Source organism: Microtus pennsylvanicus, chromosome 10 (genome assembly GCF_037038515.1).
Source record: "Microtus pennsylvanicus isolate mMicPen1 chromosome 10, mMicPen1.hap1, whole genome shotgun sequence".
NCBI classification, from domain to species: Eukaryota; Metazoa; Chordata; class Mammalia; order Rodentia; family Cricetidae; genus Microtus; species Microtus pennsylvanicus.
In genome coordinates this window covers 89,756,025-89,782,376 of record NC_134588.1, presented here as the reverse complement: position 1 = coordinate 89,782,376, position 26,352 = coordinate 89,756,025, and the positions used below count along the sequence as shown (strand labels likewise).

The 26,352-nt window shown below is 43.8% G+C and overlaps 1 protein-coding gene across 3 annotated transcripts in view; it reads left to right on the top strand.

The window, feature by feature from the left end:
* The first annotated feature begins 14,689 nt into the window (after window positions 1–14,689).
* The window catches only part of Ddr2 (discoidin domain receptor tyrosine kinase 2), a 116,634-nt gene continuing 104,971 nt past the window's right edge, over window positions 14,690–26,352 (top strand). The window contains exons 1-2 of one of the 3 annotated variants that reach the window (XM_075989039.1): window positions 15,306–15,322; window positions 15,536–15,605. The gene's annotated coding sequence lies outside the window, so the exon portion shown is untranslated. Of the gene's footprint in view, window positions 14,805–15,130; window positions 15,323–15,535; window positions 15,606–26,352 lie in introns of those variants that run through there. The other 2 variants (XM_075989040.1, XM_075989038.1) reach the window with 2 other exon arrangements.

The window sequence follows — 26,352 nt, the reverse complement described above, 5'->3', positions numbered from 1 at the left end:
TGTTATTGCAGTTATTTCAAAATATTGATGAGCTAACTCTCACAGCAACCATTCAGGGCATGCTTCATGGAAAGGAGGCACAAAGAGACTGAAAGTCTTGCTCACAATCAAGCTGACAGCATGCAGTTGAACTGAAATCCATACTCACTAGGAATTGTGGTAGTGACCATGACACCATGCCGCTGTACACACAAGACTCAGCTTTACGCTTCCTCTTAACAGAGAATCATACTACTAGCTTTCTGTAAGTTAGAATAGAAAGTGAGTTAGGGACAACTTTTGGACTCACCACAATAGGAAAGATATGGAATATTTTCTCTGAATTTGTCAGTTGTTAATAGACTAGACATTATTGATGTATCCATTGCCTGTATATATTATATATAGTTATTGTGATTGTTGTAAATAGTTTTTATATTAATTATAACCTTTTTAAAAATTTTTTTTACACAAAAAAAGGAGATCAAGTGATTTCTTTTTTGTACAAATAAAGCTTGCCTGAAGATCAGAGGGCAGAACTAGTCACTAGCTAACCATAGAGGTCTGGAGATCTATATAGAAAGACAGGAAGTGATATGGCTGGGCTGAGAGAGGAAATGATAAGGTGGGAGGAGACAGGAACCCGATCTCTTTTTGGGTGAGAAGTTGAGTAGGTAAGGTGGCTGCGGCTTTGCTCCTTCATCTCTCTGATCTCTCAGCATTTCCCCCTGTGTCTGACTCTGGGCTTTTATTATTAACACCTATTAGAACTTGTGTTACATATTGGCACCTGATGGAGGAAGGTCATTGGTTAATTAATAAAGAAACTGCTTGGCCCTGATAGGTCAGAACACAGGTGGGTGGAGTAAACAGAACAGAATGCTGGGAGGAAGAGGAAGTGAGGTAAGATGCGTCAGACAGACACCATGCCACTCTTCTCTAGGGCAGACGCGATGAAGCAAGCCACCAGGTCACACATGATGAATCTTTCCCGGTAAGACTGGTGCTACACAGATTATTAGAGATGGATTGATCGGGATATGAGAATTAGCCAGTAAGGGCTAGAACTAATGGGCCAAGCAGTGTTTAAAAGAATACAGTTTGTGTGTTGTTATTTTGGGGCATAAGCTAGCCAGGCAACCGGGAGCCGGGTGGCGGGAATGCAGCCCGGCAGCTCGCTCAACAGGCACCCAAATCATTTCCCTGTAAAATCAAACAAAATATCATTCTTCAGTCAGTTCCCTTCTCCTCTCCACACTTATTTCTCAGTTCTGTGAACAAGCTTCTTGTTTCCATTCTCTCTGTTTCTCTTTTTCCCTGTCTCTGTCTCTCTTTTTATCTCTTTGTTTTTCAAGACAGGGTTTCTTTGTGTAGCCTTGGTTGTCCTGCCTGGAACTTGCCCTATAGACCAGGCTGGCCTCGAATTCAGAGATCTGCCTTCCTTTGCCTCCGAAGTGCTGGGATTAAAGGTGTACACCCCCACTGCTATTCCATCCTCTTTAAGAAGCAGAGCACTTGGTTCATTTGTTTCTCCATCTTCTGCATCCTTTAGCCAGAGGTAGACACTGTTGCTGTTCTTCCACTTGTTGTCAACCTAAATGTTTGGGTGGGGGTTCCAGTCCAAGCCTCCTCCCCCGGGGCTGCCTCACTCCAGACTCTGCCCCTGAGAAAGTCCACCAAATGAAAACCCCGCCCCAGAGATGCTAAAGAACAGTCACACAGGGGATTTAAACTCTGCCCCCAGAGAACAAACATGTAATTTTTCAGTCTTCCTTTCCTGTCCCCTCTCTGGTGGGCTGGCAAGCCATCCAGCAGCATTTGTATCCATTAAATCAGTGTTTTTTCTAATTCAGTTTGATTTGGTCTGATTCAAATTATTGTGTCGGCAGAGAGGCTTATTGGAGTGCAGAAACATTTCATCTGGAGGTTCCATCGAGGGACTGTTTTTCTCACCAGCCCAGAGCCTCCCCAACACCTGCTCTCCGCCAGGCTAAGATGGGCTTCGTTTGAGTAAGTTGTCCTTTCCAGTCATTGCCTTAAAGGCTCAGGACCTTCTGTGATTTTTGGACTGTCCTGCAAAAGATGCAGCTGTGTCAGGTTTCTGACCTCTTACTGGGACAAGGACGCGCCTTGCTCTGTGGGATCACTTTTTCAGCAGACATTCTGTTCAAGGGAATTTCTCACACCCCTCTGTGTTTTTGTTTGTTTGTTTTTGACCCCAAATCTACCACAGTGGACGCATTGCACTAGGCTTTGGGTCTGACATAGATTTGTGAACTGGGCACCTGCAATTCAAAGCCTGATTGATCCTCAAATGCCCTTGGGTGGCCTTTTACAAAATCTTTTAAATTGGGGCTATCTGACACTGTATGTCCTTGATGCCTAAAAACTTTTTGCTGGTGTGGGAACTAGTAAAACTCCCATATGCCCACGGTTTCTGGATACTGTGCTCCTGCTCCCCCCCACCCCCTCTCTGCTTTTTCACTGTTTGCTGTTTGTCTGCATTCCTAGCATGTGATCTGGTCACTCTGGGATTCTCCCTGCAATGGATCAATTTCCCCCTTACCCCCAACCCCCGTCATCCTCCTACTCTGAGCTACATAGGTGCTCCATCCTTATGTTTCTGTTCTCTCTTACAGCATCTACTGATCTGGCCCTCAATGGAACCACCTGTATGCTCGCCTTGCTCCTGCAAATACTCCAGGATTTTTCCCTTTCTTTTTTATTATTACTTAAAAAAAAATACCAATCCAAATTCCCACTCCCTTCCCTCCTCCAGTCCACCTCCTTCTCCCTCCACAGACCCTCCTCCCCACACCTCCAACCCTAAGGGAGTGCCATGCACCCTGCCCTGCGGAAAGTCCAAGGCCCTCCCTACTACATCTAAGTTGAGCAAGGTTTACATCCAAAGAGAATAGGATCTCATGAAGCTGGTATCTGAGTAGAGACAAATCCCAGTGTCACTAGCAATGGCCCCTAAGTCTGCCCCAGCTGTTAACCCCCTTCAGAAGGGCTTGGTTGTTCCCATGCTTGTTCACTCCCAGTCCAGTTGGAGTTGGTGAGCTCCCATTAGCTCAAGCAAACTGTCTCAGTGGATGACCCCATCATTGTCTTGAATTCCTTGCTCATACTCTCACTCCTTCCACTATTCAACTGGATTTTGGGAGCTCAGTCCAGTGCTCTGATGTGGGCAATTTCCTCTGTTCCCATCTGTTGTTGGACGAAGGTTCTATGGTGATATTTAAGATAATCATCAGTCTGACTACAGGGTAAGGTCAGTTCAGACACCCCCTCTATTGCTTAGGGTCTCATCTGGGTTCATCCCTGTGAGTTCTTGGGTATTTTTCTAGAGGCAGATTTCTTGCTAACTCCATAATGGCTTCCTCCCTCAATCAAGATATCTCTTTCCTTGCTCTCGTATCTGTCCTTCCTCCATTTCGACTATCCCATTCCCTTCAAGTTCTCCTCAATCCCCCTTTTCCTCACTCTCTACCCCCACTCTCCTGCTCCCAAAGTTTTGTCTAATTCCAATTTCCAGGTGGGTCTATATATGTTTTTCTTTGGGTTCACCTTATTACTTAGTTTCTCTAGGATCCTGAACTATAGGCTCGTTGCCCTTTGTTTATGATTAGTATCCACTTATGAGTGAATACATACCATATTTGGTTTTTTTGGGTCTTACTCCAGGATCTTTAAGTTGGTCAGCAGACACAGTTTCCTGGAAAAAGTTTTGTTCTTCTGTCTGTTAATACATATGTGTAAATAATGTGGCCACAGTATACTTGTTTTATGTGTGTATGTGTGCTTGTTTTAAAATATGTAAAACTTGTAACAATAGCTCTGAAAAAATACAAATAAGTGGATAGCTGCCATTTTTGGTTGAGGTCAAAGTAAAAGCCTCAGTACCATCTTTGCTAAGAGTATCTATGTATGCTGGTTCTACCAAGGAGATGGTCCACATCCAATATACTTTGGCTTTTAAAGTATTCCTTCTAATCTTCTGGTACCCTGATTCTCCAGTGTCTTTACAGATCTGAGAGTATGGCTTTTAACAAAAGAGCTTCTTATGGTAGAAAGACACGCCAGCATTCTATAACTCCTCCAAGAAGATGCATGGTTGCAGAAGACCTTCCTTCTGGAGGCTTGCCTTTGGATATGGCAAAGCCACCCACAGAGCAAATACTGCATTTCACCTCATCAGCTGCCTGAAATGGATGGTACTACACACCGGAGGCTCAATCATCTCATCCTGCCAAGACAGGACAAAGTTCATACCTTGGAATCCTCAATGAGGGCATTAGAACAGAACACTGGACAGGAGATTCAGACTTTATAAAAGGCAGTGGTAAAAAGATTTGAAAAGAGTGAGGAAATTATCAAAGCTGATGAGCAAAGACAGAGGGTACAAGGACAGAATTCAGCCTCATCAATAAGTGCCAGACTACGGGTTGACTTACCCAGAGGTTTAACTGCCTGTCTGGTAATTTCCACCGAAAGACCATCCGGTACAAAGTACCCTGAATTAGTCAAAGAATATACAAGGGAACCAATATGTATGAGTGATCTAAAAAAAATTAAACAAGCAATAGTATTTATGGATTACATTCACCTTTTGTTAGGGAAACATGGGCTTCAAACAGTAAGGCTACCTCATATGATTGGCTTCAGTTAATCTCAGTGGTCCTAGAAAACAGACCTCAGCTGCTTTGGAAGTGTTATTGGAGAGAAGAGGCAAAAAATTTACAACAACAGGGGAAAGCAAAAGGATTTGAGATTTCCCAAGATCAAATTCTTGGAAAGGGTCATTACTCTGATGACAACTTATGCTGGAGAGGCTGTGGGGTAAAGGGAACACTTCTGCATTGCTGGCGGGAGTGCAAGCTGGTACAGCCCCTTTGGATATCAGTGTGGCGATTTCTCAGAAAATTAGGAAATAACCTTCCCAGCAATACCACTTTTGGGTATATATCCAAAGGATGCTCAATCATACCACAAGGACATGTGCTCAACTATGTTCATAGCGGCATTGTTTGTCATAGCCAGAACCTGGAAACAACTTAATGTCCCTCAACTAAAGAATGGATAAGGAAATTGTGATAGATTTACACATGGAGTACTACACAGCAGAAAAATATAATGCAATCTCGAACTTTGCAAGTAAACGGATGGAGCTAGAAAACATCATATTGAGTGAGGTAACCCAGACCCAGAAAGACAAATATCATGTGTACTCAGAAGTGGCTTTTAGACATAAAGCAAAGAAAACCAGTTCACACATCACAATTCCAGAGATCTTAGACAACAATGAGGACCCTAAGAGAGACATACATGGATCTAATCTACAGGTGAAGTAGAAAAACGCAAGACCTCCTGAGTAAACTGGGAGTATGGGGACCATGGGAGAGGGTTGAAGAGGAGGGGAGCAGAGAAAAATGTATAGGTCAATAAAATCAATAAAAAAAATTAGAAAGAAAGAAACTTAGAGACGGGTAGAGAAAATATTTATTAGAATTTTCAACATGGAGAGGAGTGGGGGAGGAGAGATGAAATCTGCCAACGATAGATAAAAGACAGAAGAACCAGAGTAAATGTGCATCTATGGGGGAAACCTATGCATCCTAGGGAGTTACTACCCCCTGACCTATAGGAAGGATCCTCCTTCTCTGTCTTTGGGTCATTTTTTGTCAGAGACACTTGAGTTGTGCAATCGTTTAGGAAAGTATCTGCTTGTACTCTCTGGGTTGAGAAATATTAACTAGCCTTTAGTTGAAGCAAGATAGAGATCCCCAGGGTGGGTTATGGCTTATGAATATGACGTGAGACAACATGGTATCTGAAGCATTGTTTTAAGGATTGTCATCGGAAGGCTTGGTGAGCATAGCAAAGCATGGGCTCCAAGGCCGGAGGTTATATGGGTGGGAGCGGGGGGGGGGGGGGAGGGGGGGAGAGGCTGGAAAGGGTGGAGAAGGTACATTCAAATGGCCTAAAAGAGTGGTTGCAATTTGCCTGTTGTCTCGGCTTTAAAGTCGTCCTTCTGTGCTCTGTTTTGTGATGACATGGCTAGGACTTTGCAAAGCAGACCCAGGGGTTCTCTCTGCTACAGGCTTCCTCTTGGGTGTGACCAAGGGAGGCAGAGGGCAGAGTCAAGAGGAGGAAGAAAGAAGTCGTTGTCACTTCCTTGATGTTAACGTCACTGCTCCAGATGTGGCACCTTTCGCCAGCTGTGGCATTTCACACTACTGTGGCAGCTGGCTCTAGCTCCAGCTTTTTTCCTGTTTGGAGAACCAGTCGCCCTCAAAGTGCCAACTCACGATGCCAGAAGAAACCATGTGGGGACCTCCTCAGATGTCAAGCTCTAGTTTCATGGTGTCCCCTCCGCGTCTGAAGGTATTATTTCCTAGTTAGCCTTCCAGCAGCTGTGCGACCAGTTCACCATAATAACACGAGGGCATTGGATAACCTAAAGCTTGAGTTACAGACGGTTGTGAGCTGCCGTGTGAGTGTTGGGAATCAGACGTGGGTCCCGTGGGTCCTCTGGAAGAGCAGCCAGTGCTTTTAACCACTAAGCCGTCTCTCTGGCTCCCTGGGTAAATTAAAAAAAAATTGTTTTATTATTTCTCTCTCTCCCTCTCCCTCTTTCTCTCTCTCTCTCTCTCTGTGTGTGTGTGTGTGTGTGTGTGTGCGTATGTGTATGTGTTGGTGCCCATGGAGGTCAGAAGAAGGCATTAGAACCCTTTGAGCTGAGTTTCAGGTTGTTCTGAGCCACTTAACACGGGTTCTGGGAATGAACTTGGGTCTTCTGAGTAAGTAGTAAGCACTCTCAACTTCAAAGTAATCTTTTTGTACATATTTACTAATGCAGAAATAGATAGAACTCTGTCTCCTGGACTTAAGGGAAAGTAGTCAGGAGTCTAACAAGGGAGTCAGCAGGTAGTCACAGAGTTACTGGGAACAGTCCCATGAGTCTCTTAGCAATCCTTAATTGGAACAGTAATATCTTCCTTTCATTCCTGTTGGAATGTTAGCAAACACACCAGGAGAGAGTCTTGGAAGTCATCTAACTTCAAATTACGTAAATTCATTTGTCACAGTTTAAGCAGCAAATGGGATTATATCAGTGTTATAAGGACTCACAGTGTGGTGTAGATCCTAGAACCAGAATGGCAGCTCTCTATAGGGGAGGATTTAGGATTGGGAGCTGGGAAACTGCCAGGCTCCTCATTAGTATCATTTTCCTGCAGGTTATTTCATCTCCCCTCTGGGGTCTTATTTCCTCTGGCTGATCCCACAGTCTACACGACACAGAAATATTTCTACTTCTGGCTCTAGGGTTGATCTCTCCTCTTTCAAATGTGTGGGGGAGGGTTTTCTCTGCTCTGTTTTTTTTTTTTTGTATAGATTTCTAGTCATGATCCCTTCAGTTATGGCCGTGGAAGTAGAGGTTACCTAATGCAAGCACAGATCCAAGCTGTCCAACCCGCATGACTGCGGTGATAACAGCGTCACTGTGGACCATGAAGACCTTCAGGCATCTGTCATGCTTGGTCTTAGCAATGACAATGACACTTAGAGTTTGAGACAAGATCAGAGTTTGGTCTTGATGTTCATTTCAGATTGATTCTAAAAAGATGTGGAAGGGAGAACTGAGTCTTTAGGCAAAGATCCGGAGCCCCAGCTTTAGTGAGCATGGGTCTGAAGACTCGGGACACAGTCCGCCATCCATCCCCATTAGAACTCTCAAGCATATCCCAGAGTTCTCGTGAAAATTTAACTCTGTGTCTAACCTTCATTCCACCGAAGCAACGAAGGCTGCCAATCGACTCAGCAGAATGTGAGCTTTCTGAGCTTTCCAATGCTGCTGACACCCCATGGGCTGACTTTCTCCAGACTCCATCCCTCATGAATCTGTGTTGAAAGAGGATTAACTAGAGGGACCCCTCAGCTGTAGTCCAGCTAGTCCAACAATGGCTGTCTCTCTCTGGGAAGGCTAAGAATCCAGTAGTTGTTCAGTCTACAAGGCTGGATGTCTCGGTTGGTCTTTCATCAGTGCTGGAACTCGGAGGAAGTGGTTCTAGAAATGGTGAAGGGAAGCCTCAACAGCAGGATAGATGAAGCTGCCAGCAAAAGTGAGGGCAAGCAAGCAAAAAGCAAAAGTTTCCTGATTTCCAATCCTTATGTGGCTTGCCACCAGAAGGTGTGGCCCAGATTTAGGGTGGGTCTTCTGACCTCAAATCAGGAGAAATCATTCACAGGGATGCCTAGCTGCTCCTGTTTTAGTTGCTTCCAGATGTAGCCAAGTTGACAACCGAGACCATACCCCTCAACTCACTCCCATAATTCCTCACAGGTCCAAGATGCTTTGCTGATTTTTTTTCCTATTTTATCAGCAGCAAATCTCTTCAGTGGTTCAAAAGAAAGCATTTTTTTGTGCAACTATTCTCTATCTTGGACATGAAGGACCCTGGAGAACACTGATTCCATCTGTAAGTCTCACATCTGAGCCTTCCTAAAAGTATAGAGCCGGAAACTGAAAGGGAATTTGAGTGCTGCTGAACAATCCACACTGGCAGTGCACGCAGAAAATTAACACCAATGCTATAAATTCTTTGCTGCCGTCAAGTACATAATAGATTAGAAGCAAGGAGGTGGTGTTTATGGTGTAACTCAGGGCAACGGGATGGAGAGACACCCAAAGAGCAAAATGGTGTAAAGTCCCTAAACTGAGATGCTGTAGAGGACAACATATATGATTTTAATACTTTAGAAGCTCCTCCACTCAGGTAACAATCACAGATATTATCCCTTCACGTATCCCAGTGCCCTTCGGACATATTTGAGGAGAATCATGCAAATATTTAAAAGTAAGTGTTAAAAAAGGGGAAGCAATTTGATCACACAAACTTGGGTCCCAAGCAGACCAGGGCAAACTGTTTCTCCTCCTCCACAGGCTGGAAAAACCCCAGCCTGGAAGGGAGGCAGCCGGTGTTCTTCATGCTTCACAGAGAAGGCTAGGGATGTGTATACAATGATTGCTCCAAACTGTGACAGAGCAGGGAAGACGCTGGTGTCCCTCAACTCTGTTTTGTTGTGACAGGTGAATGAATGTAGGAGGTGCTGGGAGGTGATTGCTTGCGGACTGCAGGATAAGCTACAAATGACAGTAAGGAAAGAATCAAGACGCATATAAAACAGAACGTGAGTGTTGATAAACAACCAACCTGTTGAAAGATGTTGTTCCCTGGAGCGTTTTAAAGTAGGCTGCGTTCCTGTCTAAGGATAGCACAATGCTCCAGCCTTGTGACTGGAAAGAGGGTGTATCTTTAGGATAATGCTGTGGAACAAGATGTCTTAATAATTTGTGTAGCCATAATATTTTTTTTCAGGAACATAAGCCAAATTATGGCTTCAAGTTCCCCGGTCTTGCTTCTTCACCTCTCTTCTCAGGAGGTCTACTCAGAGAGGAAAGAAAGAGCAGAAGGCAGGGAAACAGGCTGCTATGTCCACTAGAATCAGGTGACTCTGGGAAGGCTTGCTATTGATACCAACTGCACAGAGGGAGTACGCAACATCAAAAGAACTGGACAAAAGCTCAGATGCCACTGCCGATGGCCAGCCAAAATCTTCAAGCAAGCTCCTGATTTGCAGGCCCCCTTTTCCTCATGTGTAACACAAGGATTTTAATATCTGCATTGAGTACATATTGGGGCTGTCTGAGGATCAGATGAAGTCATGTCTGCAAAGATACTCTTTAAACCGTGATAAATTATATGTGGCATTGTTCAGAACAAAGACAAAAGGACTCTTGTTTTCACCATTAACCCCAACTTCGTCTGTACTCTGCTCTACAAACAGTCAGCAGATAGCCCCATCTGAAATTCTCTCTTGATTCTCATTTTGTTCTCTGGTGGAAACGCTTGGGGGAAAGAGACGGTCAGTGATGGGTTTCATGAGTGGAAAAGGCTGGGAAAGGAAATGAGTTCTCGTATGCATGACATGACTTCAATCTCTGAAAAGTCAAACATGATTTCCCAAGGGTTCTTCAATCATTTCTATTCGCTGTGCAAACATACTTTATTGTTAGCAAAGCAAATGCGTGCACATATGCCTTCTAGGTCCACAAGGCATAGACTTGGGCAAGTTGGGATCTCTGTACATCAGTTCCTTCTGTGGATACAGAGGATGTCAGTGTCCCCTCCCTACGAACCCTTGTGTGTATCAAAAGTAGCGATAGATGTAAAGTTCTTAAAAGGGTGCCTGGCACATTGTGAGCACTTAATACATGCTATTTTATGTGTTATGTATATTATATAATACTTAATCATTATCTCATCAGATCTTCACAACCCTGCAAGTTGTCTGCTCATATTGCTCTTTATTTTATGACCAGTTAAGGGTTTGCTCAAGGTGATTCTTCCCTGCGGATATTTGATTTTCAATCATTTCCCACGAAGGAAAAGAACATCTATTAGTACACAGGATGAAGGTTTGTACTAGAAAGGGAACAATCTCAGAGCTAGACTGATCTTTGAAAGACTTTAACATAGAAAGACCGTATTCATGCTTCGGTGTACATGGGCCTACAGATGGTTCATAAGCCTGTGAAGATTTGCTAATCACAAGCAAACTCCCAGGAGGAAACCGAGAACAGTCTATGCGGCTGTTTAGATATTTAGAGCATTCTGCCTTTTAAGAAAAGCGGTATTTTCTTTGGTCCCTCTTGACTGTACGCACTGCTTTCTGTTTTCATGATGGCGTGGTATAATGCTTTTTACAATCTAGGCATAATCAGTCTTTAGTAAATGATTGTCATAGAAACAATTTGGCTGTCTGCTTACTCTGTCTAGTATTTCTGATAACTGACGTATCTGATAACTGTGGTGTGAACACTTGGAGCCCTAGTCCTAGGACATCACGCATCACCTCCAGCAGCCCTTTAGTTGTAGAAGATGAACACATGAAACATGCCTGACTAAAGCAAATTCTGCACCCCTAGGTTCTGGAATTGGGTTCCAAATACTCTAGTCATCTTGTCATGTTTACTTGGAGTGAAGAGGGATAAAATAAAGAACTAAGGTACTATTTTAGGGTTACCACCTTTAGATATGTATGAAAAGAAACACACACACACACACACACACACACACACACACACACACACACACATTGTTTGCTGCCTGGTGGGAGAGGGGAAGAAATAAATGCACACAGAAAGTGGAAGGCAAAACAAGAAGGCAGAGAGAAATCATGGACTAGGTCATTGGCAGAGAATTTCTGTGGAAATGCACATATCCTTTTAAGGATACATTAAATTTATTCTACTTAATTCATTATCTCAACAGATCCTCACCCCCCTGCAAGCTGCTTCCCGAAGGCGCCCAGAGCGTCCAGCTCCTGCACACTTCCAGGTGAGATAGCGCTTGTGTTTGCTCGGATCTCGGGTGCAGACGAAGACAAGTTCTTCAAAAGTCATTTGTCATTTTCATGTTTCCTTAATTGGGACTGCTCTGTGTGTGTGGGGGGAGGTGTTGGGAATTGAACCCAGGGTCTTGCACATACTTCGGCAAGTGGTCTATACTATTACGCCTCCACCTGGACCAAACGTTGTCACCAAACCACATAGGAAGATTCTTTTTTTAGTAAGACCCTACTAATGGAATTGTGTGTTGCTTTTCAGTTAATTCATTTTCAGCGTAAAAAAGAAATCCTAACTAAGAAGTATTACCTTCTATGGCATAAAAATAATTCTGATCACTGTGACTCATGTTTCCCAAGCCAAACAAACCAGGAGGTAGAATCTGCACACAAAAGAGTGATAAATCAGTCTGTCTCCACATCTGTTCCCTCAGCATTAGGGGGTCCAGCTTACTCAAAATTGTCGAAGGGTTCTAATGTCCTGGGGAATTTTGTGCTCCATGAGCTGGCCCTCTAAGCTTTTAAGTAACATTTGCTACCTCTTTTCTTTCCAGTTCAGCAATGACTCTCCAAATGACAAAGAGGCCCAGCCCTCCTGGCTCCACCAGAGAGGGCCTGGGAAACTGAGGCTCAAGTATGATTCTTCTGGGACTGGAGAGCTGGTTCGGTGGCTTAGAGCACTGGCTGCTCTTCCAGAGGACTCGGGTTCAGTTCCCAGTACCCACATGGTGGTCACCAGTTCCAGGGGATCAAGCGTCATCTTCTGATGCCGCAAGGTCCTAGGCACACATCTGGTTCTCAAGCACACATGCAGGCAAAACACTCATGAAAACCTCTCAAAGCCAATTCCTCCTAATGTTGTAAGTGGCACTTAAGTATTTTAGTGAAATACTACTTTTAGCTTTTCCTTGCTTGTTTTGATAGTATCTATTTCTTAGAGTTCATAATTAGACCTGCGATGTGGCTCAAATTAACCAGGACAACAGGGAGTTTGGGGTGATGTAATGGTTTGAATGCCAAATGCAGCATTTTTTCTCTAAGCTACTCCTTACCTTGGGTAAAACTGAACTGGACTTACATTTCCTCATTATGTGTGTGTGTCTGTCTGTGTGTGTGTTCATGCTTGTGCATGGGTGTGCGTGAATGCCTGTGTGCGTGTGTGTGTGAATGCTTGTGCATGGGTGTGTGTGTGTGTGAGTGCTTGTGCATGGGTGTGTGTGAATGCCTGTGTGTGTGTGTTCATGCTTGTGCATGGGTGTGTGTGAATGCCTGTGTGTGTGTATGTGTCTGTCTGTCTGTGTGTGTTCATGCATGTGCATGGGTGTGTGTGTGAATGCCTGTGTGCGTGTGTGTGTGTGTGTTCATGCTTGTGCATGGGTGTGTGTGAATGCCTGTGTGCGTGTGTGTGTCTGTCTGTGTGTGTGTGTTCATGCTTGTGCATGGGTGTGTGTGAATGCCTGTATGTGTGTGTGTGTGTGTGTGTGTGTGTTCATGCTTGTGCATGGGTGTGTGTGAATGCCTGTATGTGTGTGTGTGTGTGTGTGTAGGCTAGCAGGTATGGAAGCCAGAGGTTGATGTCTAGTTTCTTTCTCCATAACTTTTTACTTTGTTCCCCCCTGAGATATAGTCTCTCACTAAAACCAGGGCTTGCTGATTTGGCTAGACTGGCTTGCCACTAAGCCCCAGGGATCCTTCTATGTCTACTGGCCTTACTGCAATTATTATAGGCAGTTGCAGGTTTTTATTATTGCTATTAGTAGTAGTTTTAATGTGGACATAGGGATGTAAACTCATTCTTCATGCTTGTGTGGAAAACACTTCGCCTATTGGCCTATTTCTCCAGATCCTGGACTTGCATCTTCCAAAGCCTTCACTTTCCCCCAGAAGTCTCCTTGCTCTGTGCACAAACTCCTGATGGGGTTGCTCGTCCGTCCTCAAGCACAGCCAGGAGATTTGGGTTTTGAACTCAACAGTGCTGGCTTAAGAATAATAGACACACATAAGCAAACAGTCTGGCCTGCGGAGCAGCGTTAGAGAGATGTTGATGTTTGAGGATACACGTCCACAGATACCTGTCTTTTATTAGACTCAGTCTTTGCAAAGCTATTCCATGGCTTCTCAGCTTTAACTTGTGACCCCACCAAACCTGGTTTGTAGACATGTGTCTTCAGCCAGATGTCCACGGATGTCTCTGGCAAACACCCAGTGAAGTGTTTGACCCATGGTTTTTGTAAGTGTTTATCAAACTGAGCTAAATGTCTGGGACTCAGTTCCCCTCACACCTGATGTCATATGCTCTACACTGTTTGAACTGATGCATCTCTGTTCTGCCCTTATCTTTGTAAGATAAACCAGATTCTCATTTTCTTCTCCCCAGTCGCATTTTCTGTCCATCATTGTCTGTGTGGTTGGCCTTGGCACAGCCTTCTCATTCTTTGTGTCCTCTCCCACTGTGGAACATGGCTTTCACAGCTGCTTGTTGACTCTCGGGGCCCGTGCTGAGCTTATGACCCTTGAGTGACTCACCCCTGACAGTATAAATCTTCATTTCTTACAGCCTAACTGGGGCTTTCTGTGTGTCACCAGCCAAGCCCTGCACTTACTGAGGTCTCCCATACCTTTTCCCCAGGACCCCCACCTCCCCGGCTGTCTACTCAAATGAGGACAGGGAAGAGTTGGCAACCCACTCAGAAGAAACCCATGGGAAGAGGTATCACCGTGAAGAGGCTAGCTCTCAAAGGGAGGCTAAGTCTTCTGAACTTACCTGTGACCGTCTGCCTCCCTCCACAGTTCTGCTCACCCAGAAAATCAAGACCCTTAGGTCCTATGCTTTATCAAGAGGGATCCAGGCTCTGAAGGGTTACGGCCAGAACCTGGGTGGATGGACAAGCCTATTAGTTATGTTAGGAGAGCGCAGCAAGTGTCCCTCCCTTGTCACCTACATGCATTTTCACATGACATCTCTTTCACTCTGGCCACAGAAAGGAGACTGGTGGGGTAGGGAGGGGCTGGGTGAGAAGAGGGAAAAAAATTACAAAATATTTGGAAAGTTTGTAAATCTTTGTGTTTTCATTTAGCAGCAGGAATCTCAGCAGTAGCCAGTTGAGGGATGAATTTTTTAAAAAGGAGAAATCCTGGATGCTAGAACCATCCGGGTTCTTCTTTTTTCTTCTCTTTTTTCTTTTCTTTTCTTTCTTTCTTTCTTTCTTTCTTTCTTTCTTTCTTTCTTTTTTTTTTTTAGAGTAGGAAGTGGGGCGGGGGAGGGATTAAATCAAACCTTCTTCGAGGACTCAGCTCTGAGTTCTCATGGCCAAAACATGAAGAATCAGCTCCACGCCTGTGACTCAACTGTCCAGGAAACGTGAAAAGGAAGAGAGTCCAAGCCTGAAGTTGTTCTTATAGCTTCAGCTCCAGTAAGAAAAATGAGACAGTGGTGGGGTGACGATCCTATGATGGGACCAAGTCTTGGAGGGGAAAGGCACCGGGAGGCGCGAGGAGGGAGAGAGGGCAGGAGGGAGCCGCGTCTTTAAGTCTGTCCTATGGTTATACATATTTTTCTTCTATGAATGGGTTTTGCTGTAAATTATAGCTTTGCTCGTGGTCCCTTGGGTCAAAAGAAATAGTCTCTAAACAGAACACAGCTCTGATTGGTGACTTGCCTTCTCCCTCCCCAGCCCCCTTCCTAATTGAAAGCAAATGTGCAATATATTGGATGCTGGGATCCTTGGCGCAGGCCCAGGAATCCTCAGAATGTGAGGTTTCTCTCAAAGGCATCTTGCATCAGCCTGTGGATGTATGCCTACCACGGGGGCTCCTTCACCGGCAAAGTGGAAAAAGAAGTGGTTCACAACAAATTCTTCTTTTGGGGTTGGGGGAACACATTGGATTACAGCCGTTTTCTTCCGTTCAAAACTGGCGTCCCAGGATGGAAGTAAGTGATGTGGCTCTATTTTTTTTCTTTTTTGTTTCTCTCTTCATTTTCTTTTTCAAAAACGAAAGCTCTGAGTGTACTTCTCTTGGTTTGTCAGGAAAAGTTTTAAAAGCGTCAGCGGACAGTTTGAATCAAGGAGGAAGGGCGGGAGCCGGGCTCTACAGACTCAGGACCAAGGCAGAGCTCACGTTTTGGGGTCTGGATTTGTGTCAGGGAGGGAAGAAGAGGCGCCAATAACCAAAGAAGGCCGAAGCGAAGTACAGGACTCCATAGCAGCTGCAAGGTACAATAAACAGCTTTAGCAGAATTGGAAATGTTGGCAGGCAAGACAGGCCGATCGCAGAGTTGGGCTGCCGGAGCGAGGAGGGCCAGGAGCTGGGTTTTCAGGCATTGAGTGGTGGTGTTTGAAGGGCCTGAATTTTGGTGAGAACGCGACCTAGCACCTTTTGTGATTTAATTGTGGGAAGGTCAACTGTGAGGTCTGTGGGTGTGGGGTGGCTTGACCTTTGGGCTTGGGTGGCTGGGCGGGAAGGCCAGCTGCCTGGAGGGTTTGCAGTGGGTGACACAGAGCAATCGCTTCCCAGACTCGCAGTCTCCCCGGTGCTAGGGGCTTTTCCTTTTGTTATCAGAGTAATTGGGGCTGTTTCTAGTTGGGACCCAGAGTCCTGGCCTAGGTTCAAGAGGCCCATCCAAGTGAGAGAGTTCTCTCAGAGTGGCAGACTTACTCAGTTCAGCCATTTGAGGAGAGTTGGGAGTGCTTAAGCCAGTGGCGGCTTTAGCACCATTTTAACCATTCAGCTTTCGGCATCCTTCCTAGCGGCAACTGGAGTCCGGAAAAGGGTCTTTGCAATCGCTATCTCTTCTGACCCTCTCATTGAACTAATTTCAAAAAATGATAGCAGGGGACTGACTTGTTCAGGGTCTCTCAGCACATTAGAAGTGACATGGAAAAATGCACGCAGCTGATGGCGTGAGTTCCCGGCGCACTCCGTGTCGCTTCCTCAGGCTTATTTTTAAGATTTGGAAGAAACAATAGAGGAAGGTCATCCTGAGGATGTTATCAGCAATAGAGAAGATGGGAGTAATGGTTCATCAGCTAGTGGCTCTTGGTGTGTGTGTGTGTGTGTGTGTGTGTGTGTGTGTGTGTGTGTGTGTGTGTGTAAAATGAAACAAAAAATCTAACATTTGAATCCTTAACCTGACCATCCTCCACATTCAGAGATTTGCCTGTTATTTGACTGAGTCCCCACCACTGTGTAAGGCATTATTCCTATCTTATGGGAAGGGATGGAGAAGTGAAGTGAATTGTTCAAGAAAACACAACTAATGCTCTTGAACGTTGCTAACATCCGGCCCTCCATGCTGTGCTCCGAATCACTGGGGAGCAATTCTCCCATCACCCCCTCCACATGTGGACTTGCTTACTTTTGGAGTCAAATTACCACGTTTCAGTGGGTGACCAGGAGGTGCCGATGTCAGGCTAAGGGAAAAGTTTGGAACCTGTGCTTGGAGAAACACTCACCTGGGTGTCAGATGTGGGTTAATTTCTAGGTATTGGGTGTCTGTTTAGCTTCGTTATGCAGAGAGGCTAGGGCGTTTTGAGTTGATAGACCCAGGTTAGGTTCTGTCTTTACTTTCAAGTGCTTCCGGCTCTTCAGCTTCAGTGTTCTCTGCATGGAAATAAGAATGCTCTTGAATTTTCTTGTTCTAAGAGACATGTGCCTGGAAGTATTCTAAGGGCTCTGAAGGGCTTCATTATGTTGCCTCTTACACTTGTAGGAGATGTTCCTGACTGTACAGGGAAGCAGCTTTTGTCACGCTGAGTCTGGCTGTTGGTGCAGACTTGTGGGAGGGTGTTTGGATGGGACTATGTGTTGACACTCTGAAGGGGGGACTTTGTCTTCATTCCTATCTGTGTGTGTGTGAGAGAGAGAGAGACAGAGAGACAGAGAGAGAGACAGACAGAGACAGAGAGAGAGAGAGAGAGAAGAGAGAGAGAGAGAGAGAGAGAGAGAGAGAGAGAGAGAGAGAGAGAGCGCACATGCACCAGTGTGCATATGTGTATGGAGACCAGAGGTCAGCCTTAGGTATCATTCCCCTTGTTTTTTGAGACAGGATCTTTCATTGGCCCAGTGCTCACTGAGTAAGATAGGCTGGTTGGCCCCTGGGTTCCAGAGATCCTCCTATTTCTGGCCCTGTATTGCGGGATTACAAGTATGTGCCTTCAGCTGGCGTTTTTACGTAGGTTTCAAGAGACTGAACTCAGGTTCTCATGCATGTGTGGTAAATATTTCACCAGCTAGCTATGTCCTCAGCCCTTCATGCCCATCTTTCAATGGAAACAATTCTGTCTCATGGAGAAATAGATTTACCCTCTGAAAATTTCCTTTCTGGTCTGGTTTTTCCATGGTTCCGCATCCAAAGTGGAGCAGGATAAAGGCCAATAGGTTACTTTAAGCATCTCTGGGATCTGCGCTGTCTTTGAATGAGAAAGGTGTACTCAGGAGGAGCATCCCAGCTAGCTGAGGACAGATCTGGGCCCAGGATCATCTCCCTGGCAGGTACATCTCCCTCCATCTTCTAGGTCACATTGCCTGTTCTGGTCTCGTCGTCAGAAAGGTGGCAGTGTTCCTGAGGTGGGGGTGGAAAGCTAACATGCGGAACCCCTACCTCTGTTTCTGATTAAGGTTATGTTGCTTTTATAAACCGCAGAACTAAGAGATGTTGAGAAGGTCTTTCCAGAATCTTTGGACCAACAGTCTTCCTGTCCAAGAGCAAAGCAGAGGCATCATCCAGAGAAGTCTCAACTTTCTCTCTCCTCCCTCACCTTTCTGCAATACTTTCTTCCCCTCTCACACAGCACTTCTGGAAATGCAAGCCATGTGGGAAATTTAGTCCCTCCCTTTCCGCGTTAGAGCGTTTCAAGCAGATGCATTAATAAAGACAGAGTGCCCCCCACCTATCAACGGCGCGCCACATCAGTTTAGCTTTAACTCGGGAATCTATCTCAGCTTCCTCGGGAAGATGCATCTTCAGGTGTTTTCCATCACCTCAAACACACAGGCCAAAGCAAGCCCCGCCTAAACATGGACGGCCATGCATGCTAGTGTGCGCTAGCTCACACCATTGTGGACTTGCCTGCCGTACAGACACAGTACACTCTTTATGTGCCTGGTTTGCCGAAAGCTGTGCAGCGTGTGAACAGGTTGACTCTTTGCCGACAGGGATTACCAGGCCATGAATGTGCCCAATATTCCCAGGCAGACCAGAGTTTCTCTGGACTCAGCAACTGGTCTCAAAACCCCAGTGTGTGTCCTTATAGCTGATAAGATGATCTTTTGGGAGACTTGTTCAGCAGTAATTTGGGACCATGCATAGACCTTAAGGACTTCTAGAGCAATTAAATTAAAATACCCAAAGGTAGACTATGGGAGCTGGTATCTTGAGGTGTTATCCAGGCCTTTCTAACTTGACCAGAGATAAGTATTTGTGCTACGGTATTTCAATTCAATTCTGTTCGACTTTTTTCAAAATGACACAACTTAGCAAATATGTCTAGATAACTGTCCAGTGATATTTGTTGGAACTCCAATGGCCCAGTGATGGAACTGAGGGACTTTAAGTTGTTTTTTTATTCATGGTATTTGCATATATTTGAATATATTATAACCAAGGCTGCATGTTCCATAAATAATTTGCTTATAAACGATTCGCTTATTTTGAGGTCCATTCTAAATTTTGTTTTCTGTTCTTAACGTTTCCTGTGGAACCATTGAGTATTTCCAAGTTTCTGTAGTTCCTCCAGCCCTGTAAGATCCTGTCGTTTGACAAATTGTGTACTCGCTAGCTAGACTTTCACTTTGGCATGTAAACACAGGGGAGGTCAACTTTGTCAGTATTGGCCTGGCCTGGAAGATGAATGCACAAACAAAGATGCTGAAAAGTTGGCTTGAGACTGATGCCGCAGTGCTGAGCTTCCATGACTTTTCTAGAAACTAAGCCTTGTTGGCAATAGAGTCTTGTTGCTGTGCTTCATGCCCACCTCAAATCTTTGATGAGTCCCTCGAACTTGCTCAGAGATTGGTTAATGCTGTCTGGTGCACTACAGTGTGAGAGATGGGGGAAGGGCAGGTGGTGGGAAGAACCTGGCAGGCGAGTGCGTATTATGAGGTTTTGATCCCAGCGCTATTATTTTTCAGGAGGAGACTTATCTTCATGGAGATACATACAATCTCATTTGTGTTGTTTATGAACTTTTTTTTCTTTATTTTTTGGGGGGGTAGCAGTTCGGAGAAGGTAATGCTTTGGAAACTGGAAAGTATTGTTTATAGAAAGATGGTTTGTGGGGATGCCCATTGGTATCTTTCATAGGAATCTGCCCAGTTAAGTTTGCTAAAGATTGTGTTTAGGGTCTTTTTATAAAGATGAGAAAAAAAACTCTAAAGTTGTGTGTGTGTGTGTGTGTGTGTGTGTGTGTAAATACATATATGTCTGTATGTGAACACTGAGGTCAGAAGGGGGCAGTGCATCCTCTGCAGCTGAAGTTACAGGTGGTTGTGTGCTGCCTGATGTATGCGCTGGGAACTGAACTCAGATCCTCTGCAAGAATAGCAAGTGTTCTTAATCATTTAGCCCTCTCTCCAACTTCTGTGTTTAAGGTCTTAATGGCATAGGAAGCCAGAATAAATTGAGATGGGAGATGAATTAGAGTAATCTAGTGATTTTTAATTTTTCTTTTTAAATTTAGTAGATTAGGAATTTATAAGACATTGAACAGAGATAATGTCTGAATTCTCTTGTCTAAGACAAAAGGTTTCTCATTAACCTTTTCTTCTCAAATGGTGTTATTTTTAAAACTCAAAGGTTAGTTTCATTAAAATTTTAATTGGTACATAAAAAGTATATTTCTATCTATAATGAGTTATATAGCATTCTTACATTGTCTACTATAATTTTGTTTTTTCTCTATTGATTTAACAATTCCCCAGCAATTATTTATTTGGTATATACCTTCTAAGTTCTAAGTTTTAGGGATTATAATCATTTATGATCATTTCTTTCTTTGTTTGTGTATGTCCAAGTTCGTATGTTTGTAAATCACTCTCTCTCCTCAAGTAGGCTAGGCTGGCCAGCTAGCAAGTCCTAGAGACCTGCCTGTCTCTATCTCCCCATTACTAGAGTTTCAAGCATGTGCCACCATGCCAGGTTCTTTTTTTATTATTATTATTTATTTGCTTTTGAGACAGGGTTTCTCTGTAACTTTGGAGCCTATCCTGGAACTAGCTTTTGTAGACCAGACTGGGATCAAACTCTCAGAGCTCCGCCTGCCTCTGCCTCCTGAGTTCTGGGATTAAAGGTGTGCGTGACCACCGCCGGTGCCAGGTTCTGGGACATCCAACCTAGGACCTTTTGCTTGTGCAGCCAGCTCTGTACCAATGGGACCGTCATCACCGCCTTTTCCTCATGTCTTTAGACAGTTATTGCTTCAGGTTCTAGGGAATATCACGTGCATTTGGACAAAACTTGATTGATTTGGAAAATTGCCATTCAGGATTAGATTTTGTGCTTTAAAGTTTGCCGAAATATGATTAAATAATTCAGAAATAGAAATTCAGAAATGGTTCCTGCAAGCGATAGAGCCAAGTGTCTTACAAAAAGACTGGAAATGTTGTGTTTTGCAACTTTATCCCTACAGAAAAACTGAGAGCGCAGTCCTGAGTTCTCACCTTCCCCCACCCCTCACACAGCTGCTCTGCTGACAGCATTTTTGCATTGGTATCTTTTATTTTTAATCAACTAGTTATTATGTGCTTATTAAACACTCCATGTTCTCTGTTAGTTATGATGGAGGTATAAATGAAATAAATCACATTTTTTTCTTTTCAAACCATGTATAATGTCATATGCCCATAGTTTAAAGTCTCATTGATTTAAACAGCTGTTGTACACTCGGTACAACACCCAACAGAGCTAGGACTGAATCATTGCAGATATCCGCTAATACCTGATGAATATATCAACAATTGAAAATGAAGGATTTGGAACCAAACAGAGTCTTTGTCTTCAGGACATTAGGTGACAGAGACACACACAGCAGCGACAGAGGAAAATGTCAAAAGCAGTATAAAATAATTCCTAACCTGGCATAGAGGAGACAGTACCAGCATAAGCGAGCAACCTCTACCACTAGGTCCCACTGTGGGCTGGGGCTGTGTTCCTTAGCATCACTGTTGTGTGCCACTGTCTCCGTCCTCATCATGATCATGTTTATCTTTCCATGTCTAATCAAAGAGTGAAACCAAGCTCGAATACCACGTGGCAAGGTGTGTGTGTGTGTGTTTGTGTGTGTGTGTGTGTGATTTGGTAGATTTAAAGCACCATCACACTGATACATGCCACTCACATTGCTCACTGGAAGTAAACTGAAGTCATATTTGAGTTTGTAAAAGGAGCTCACACCTTGGCCGTCCTCATGGGAGCTGCCCCTAAATGCCTTGCCATCCTTAACTTCAGGGAGACTTGTAAGACTTAGAGGTCAACATTACACGACCTTTACAGGGGAACCAACCAATTTAAAGAAGAGAGAGTGGAAGTAAAATCCTCCAAATAAGTGTTAGCTATTACTGGGTGACTAGGTACAGATCTTCTTGTTAGCTTATTGTTGGGTTAGGACTTTCACTCTGAAGCCCAGGTTGCCTTGGAACTTAACTAAGTAGCTCAGACTGACCTTGAATCCAGGGAGACACTCGTCTTCCTCAGTGCTAGACTTACCAGTGTGCATTACCCACCTGGCTCAGATGCTTCTCTGATTTCCAGAGGTGTGGAGTTTGTAGCTTTAAAGTTAAGATGGTGACGATGATGTAAAAATGACATGAAAGGAAATTAAAAATAAATCCAAATTGCTGCTTACTAGTCTTGGTTGGGTCATGATGTACCTTTTTTACAGAAACAAATTGCCTTTCCAAGTTGAAAAAAAATCCAAATCCCAACCCAAGCTCTGGCAAGCTCGCCTGTGGGTATTGATAAACTGACGGTCAAGTTTATGTGTAGTTCTGAGGGTGGCATACATACCTGAATCCTGGCACCAGAGAGGCTGAGGCAAGTAGATCCTGCTCAAGGTCAGTTTGAGCTACATGGTGATACCCTGCTTAATTTAAAAAAGTTTATATGGAAAGTCCAAATGGCCAGAATAGCTAACTCAGTGCTGATGGAGGAAAACAGTTGGAAGGCTGGCAACACTTGACTTTGGGGTTCTCTAGAAATCTTCGGTAATCCAGGCAGTGCAGTACCACAAAGGATGAACAAATGGTCGTGTGGAACAGAATGGAGAGCCCTACATAGACCCTTGTGAATGCCTTCAAAGAGGACAAAGGAAGAGAGTTGAAGAGGAGGGGAGAGGCAGAGAGGGGAGCAGAGAAAAATGTAGTGCTCAATAAAATCAATCAAAAAGAAGAGGACAAAGGAGTAAGAGCAACACAGCAAAGACAAGGAAGTCTTTTCTCATAGTGAACAGAATGAATCAAGACAATAGCTGACGTCCTTCACAAAAGTTAACGCAAAATGTACCCCAAGACCCGACTGTACATGAAGGAGATAGTTGAGAAGCTAGACATTATTAAAATCAGCAACTTCCTTCCTGTTAAAGACAATGTCAAGATAAATGAGGATATCAGACACACAATAGGGGCAAATATTTGCAGAAGACATTATCTGAGAGACACAAAGAACACAACAATAAAGAAACCATACTGCTGGTTAAAGAAGGATGAAATATTTGAAGTACACTTCAAGAGAGGCAGAGGGCAGGCGAGCATGGGAGATGTGCAGCTGCAGAGACCACTAAGGAGCTGCAAATTGGGCTAATGCAATACACACATGCAGTTTCTTGTAAAACTAAACGGACTTTGACTATAGGCTGTAGTGTTTATATGCTCTAGTATTTGCTTAAGTGAGTGGAAAGGTTGTAGCCACACAAAGCCTGTGCAAGAATTTTCATAACAGCCTCTGTTATGATTGTCCTAATCTGTAAATAACCCAGATATTTTCCAGTAGAGGGATTGATCATAGAGCACTGCCCAGTGCTAAAAGCAGCAGTGCTGAATTAATTATAGTTTTAATAACAGCTTCACAAATAATGCTTTATTAAAATAATTCATAAAAGCCAGGCGTGGTGGAGTGTGCTTGCCATCCCAGCACTGGAGAGACAGAGACAAGAAGACCCCTGGGGCTCACTGGACTGCTGTCCTGGCCAAATTGATGAGTCCCACGTATGAACAGAGAGACCCTGTCTCAAAAAACAAGGCAGGCCATCCAAGGAAGGATATTTAAGGCTGATCTCTGGCTTTCACATGCAAGCACACATCCGTGCATAGACACTGACTGACACACATGAATATGCCTACGGTCATAAATAATTTATTATTAATAAATAAAATAATTATTCAGCAATAAATGCTCTATGAAACCAGGAAAAAAACATAGAGAAAGGAGGGAGTGATGAATAGGTGGGATTTGGGGGTGTTGAAACTATTCTGGGTGATACATGGATACATGTCATTATCCATTTGTCAAAACCCATAGATCACCAGTGCCACAAGTGAACTCTAGGGCAAACTATGACGCTGGGCATCAATGGCATGCCACTGTGGGCTTGTTGACTATAGTGCTCGGACAGCAGTTAGAAACATCTTTAATATCAGGGGAGGTTAAACTCACCTGAGAGCAGGTAGCATATGAGAAAAATTTCCTATGTTTGCTCAGTTTCTCTGTAACCTAGAACTGCTCTAAGAAGCATGTAATTAAGAAAAAATTTCTTCCCCAAGTCCGTAAGTTCTAACACTGTGATTCTCTCTTGTTTATCTCTTTCTTAGACGAAGGAAAGAACTGTAACATAATGGGTTACTTTTGTTTCAAAATGGTTATATGTTTCTGGAAGGTAGCACTGTTGTTCTGATTGTGTTTTAAACTTGAATGTTATGAAACTTTAAGAATGTTGCTAAAGGTTCGTAGCAGACGTTTGAGCACTCCGGGGATATTTGATGAGATCTTCTTGTCACATGACAGCTATTACTTAGCAATCATTTAAGTAGTTTTAGCTATGACAACAGACAGACAACCTCACTTCAAATCATCCTACAGTTGAAAGTGCTATGGGTCAGGGGTTAGTAGGGCACAATTCTGCTTTTAACTTTGCAAACTTTTAGCAGTGAGCCCTTGTGCAACCATTTTTTGGCTTCTTTGTGCTCAAAATGTTCTTATATGGATTGGCGAGATGGCTCAACAGGTAAAGGAGCTTGTCGCTAAACCAAATCACCAGAGTTTGGTTCCCTATGGAGCCTCCATAGTGAAAGGAAAGAACTGCCGCTTGCCAGTTCCCCTGACCACCACACACGAGCTATGGTCCACGCATGTGCACACACTTAGACACACCCATACACACGATAAATAAATGTAAAAAATGCAATGTTCGTGTCTATGAAGAGCGTTATACAAGTTCTACAGCTTCCAGTTTGGTTCTGCTAATCACTGTCTGGGACTAGTACGCACGCCCGGAGTCACATTATAGTAAAGCCTTGAGTCACAGGGCCTTTACTGTACGACTCTCACGGTCAGCCCAGTCCTATACTCTCTGAATAGCGTCCTTTCTCCCTCCACTTCAGCTAAACAGTACTCTGAAGATGCAAGCTCCAGTTTCAGATTGACCATGTAATTCAGATCTCATTTCTAGCGTAACCCGTGAGTTTTTACTGGCTTCTTCAAACAGATTAAGGGCTTGTTATATGCCTATGACAGTTCTGATTTGTTATTGGGAAAATTCTTAGAGGGGAGCATTGAAAGCCACACTCGCTGTTTTTGAGAACATAAAAACAAACAAACCTCGATTTCTGTTCATTGGTTATGCTGCCGGATCAGGGTATCCAGGAGTCAGGTCACGTGGAAATGAACTAAGCATTGAGTGTGCTGTTGAGAGCTCTGGGTTCAAAATCTGTTTTGTAAAAATTAGAAAAATTGAAAAAAGATACCAGTGTCCTCATGAATATAAAACATAAAGAAAGAGAGACACAGCCATTTCACCGACGGACAGAGAGGTAGACTGAGTTTTCAGAAAACATTTCTTCAGGGCTGTCCAACTTGCCATAATTACATGAATACTGTGTGAATCTATTTTATAAGAAAAAATTCAGCTTCTCGGTGATGCCATTAATATGTTATTAGTATATGTGTAACTCTGGGGCTGGATAGATGGCTCAATTCAGTTCAGATGACATGAGTTCAGCTCTTAGCACCCATACGGCAGCCCACACACATATGTAACTCCAGCTCCAGGGCTCTCAATGCTTTAGTCTGGCCTCTGTGAGCACCAGGGACCACACGGTGTACAAACACAACACAGGGAAACACTCATACAGATACAATAAAATTTTTTTTAATATTTTTGAAAAGTGTAAATATGAAACTAGGTCCTACAGACAATTCTTGTGCTTATAGCTCACAGGCAACCGCATTGCTAAAGTAAATTTACTAGTGAAATCAAACAAAATGATTGGTAATTTCAGTTAATAGCATGGTTCCAATGGGAGAGACGATGAGGTTCTGTCTGAGTTCATCGCTAGAGAGGAAGTTAGTGCGTGGAGTTGAACAGTGAGTGTGTCCTTCTCCTTATAACTTGGGCTTATGATTTAAATATATTAATACTTAGGCAGAGAAGGCTTGCTGGTATAGGTACATTGAACAAGTTGTCTTAGCTTCAAGGGTTTATAAATTCAGAAAACGTGGATCTCATCCGAAATGCAGTAGAAGTTCATCATTAAATATGATTTTTGAAGGGTACCATTTGACCATGAACTAAACTGCTGTATTAATTACTCATCTTGTTTCTGTGACCAATGTCTCAAGAAAAGCATCTTAAAGAAGGAAGGGCAGATTTGGGCTCACAGTTTGTGGGATACAGTCCATCATGGCAGGAGGCAGGGTAGGCATGGTGGGGAGTGTGGCTCCAGCTCTGGGGCTGGTCACACTGGGCACAGTCA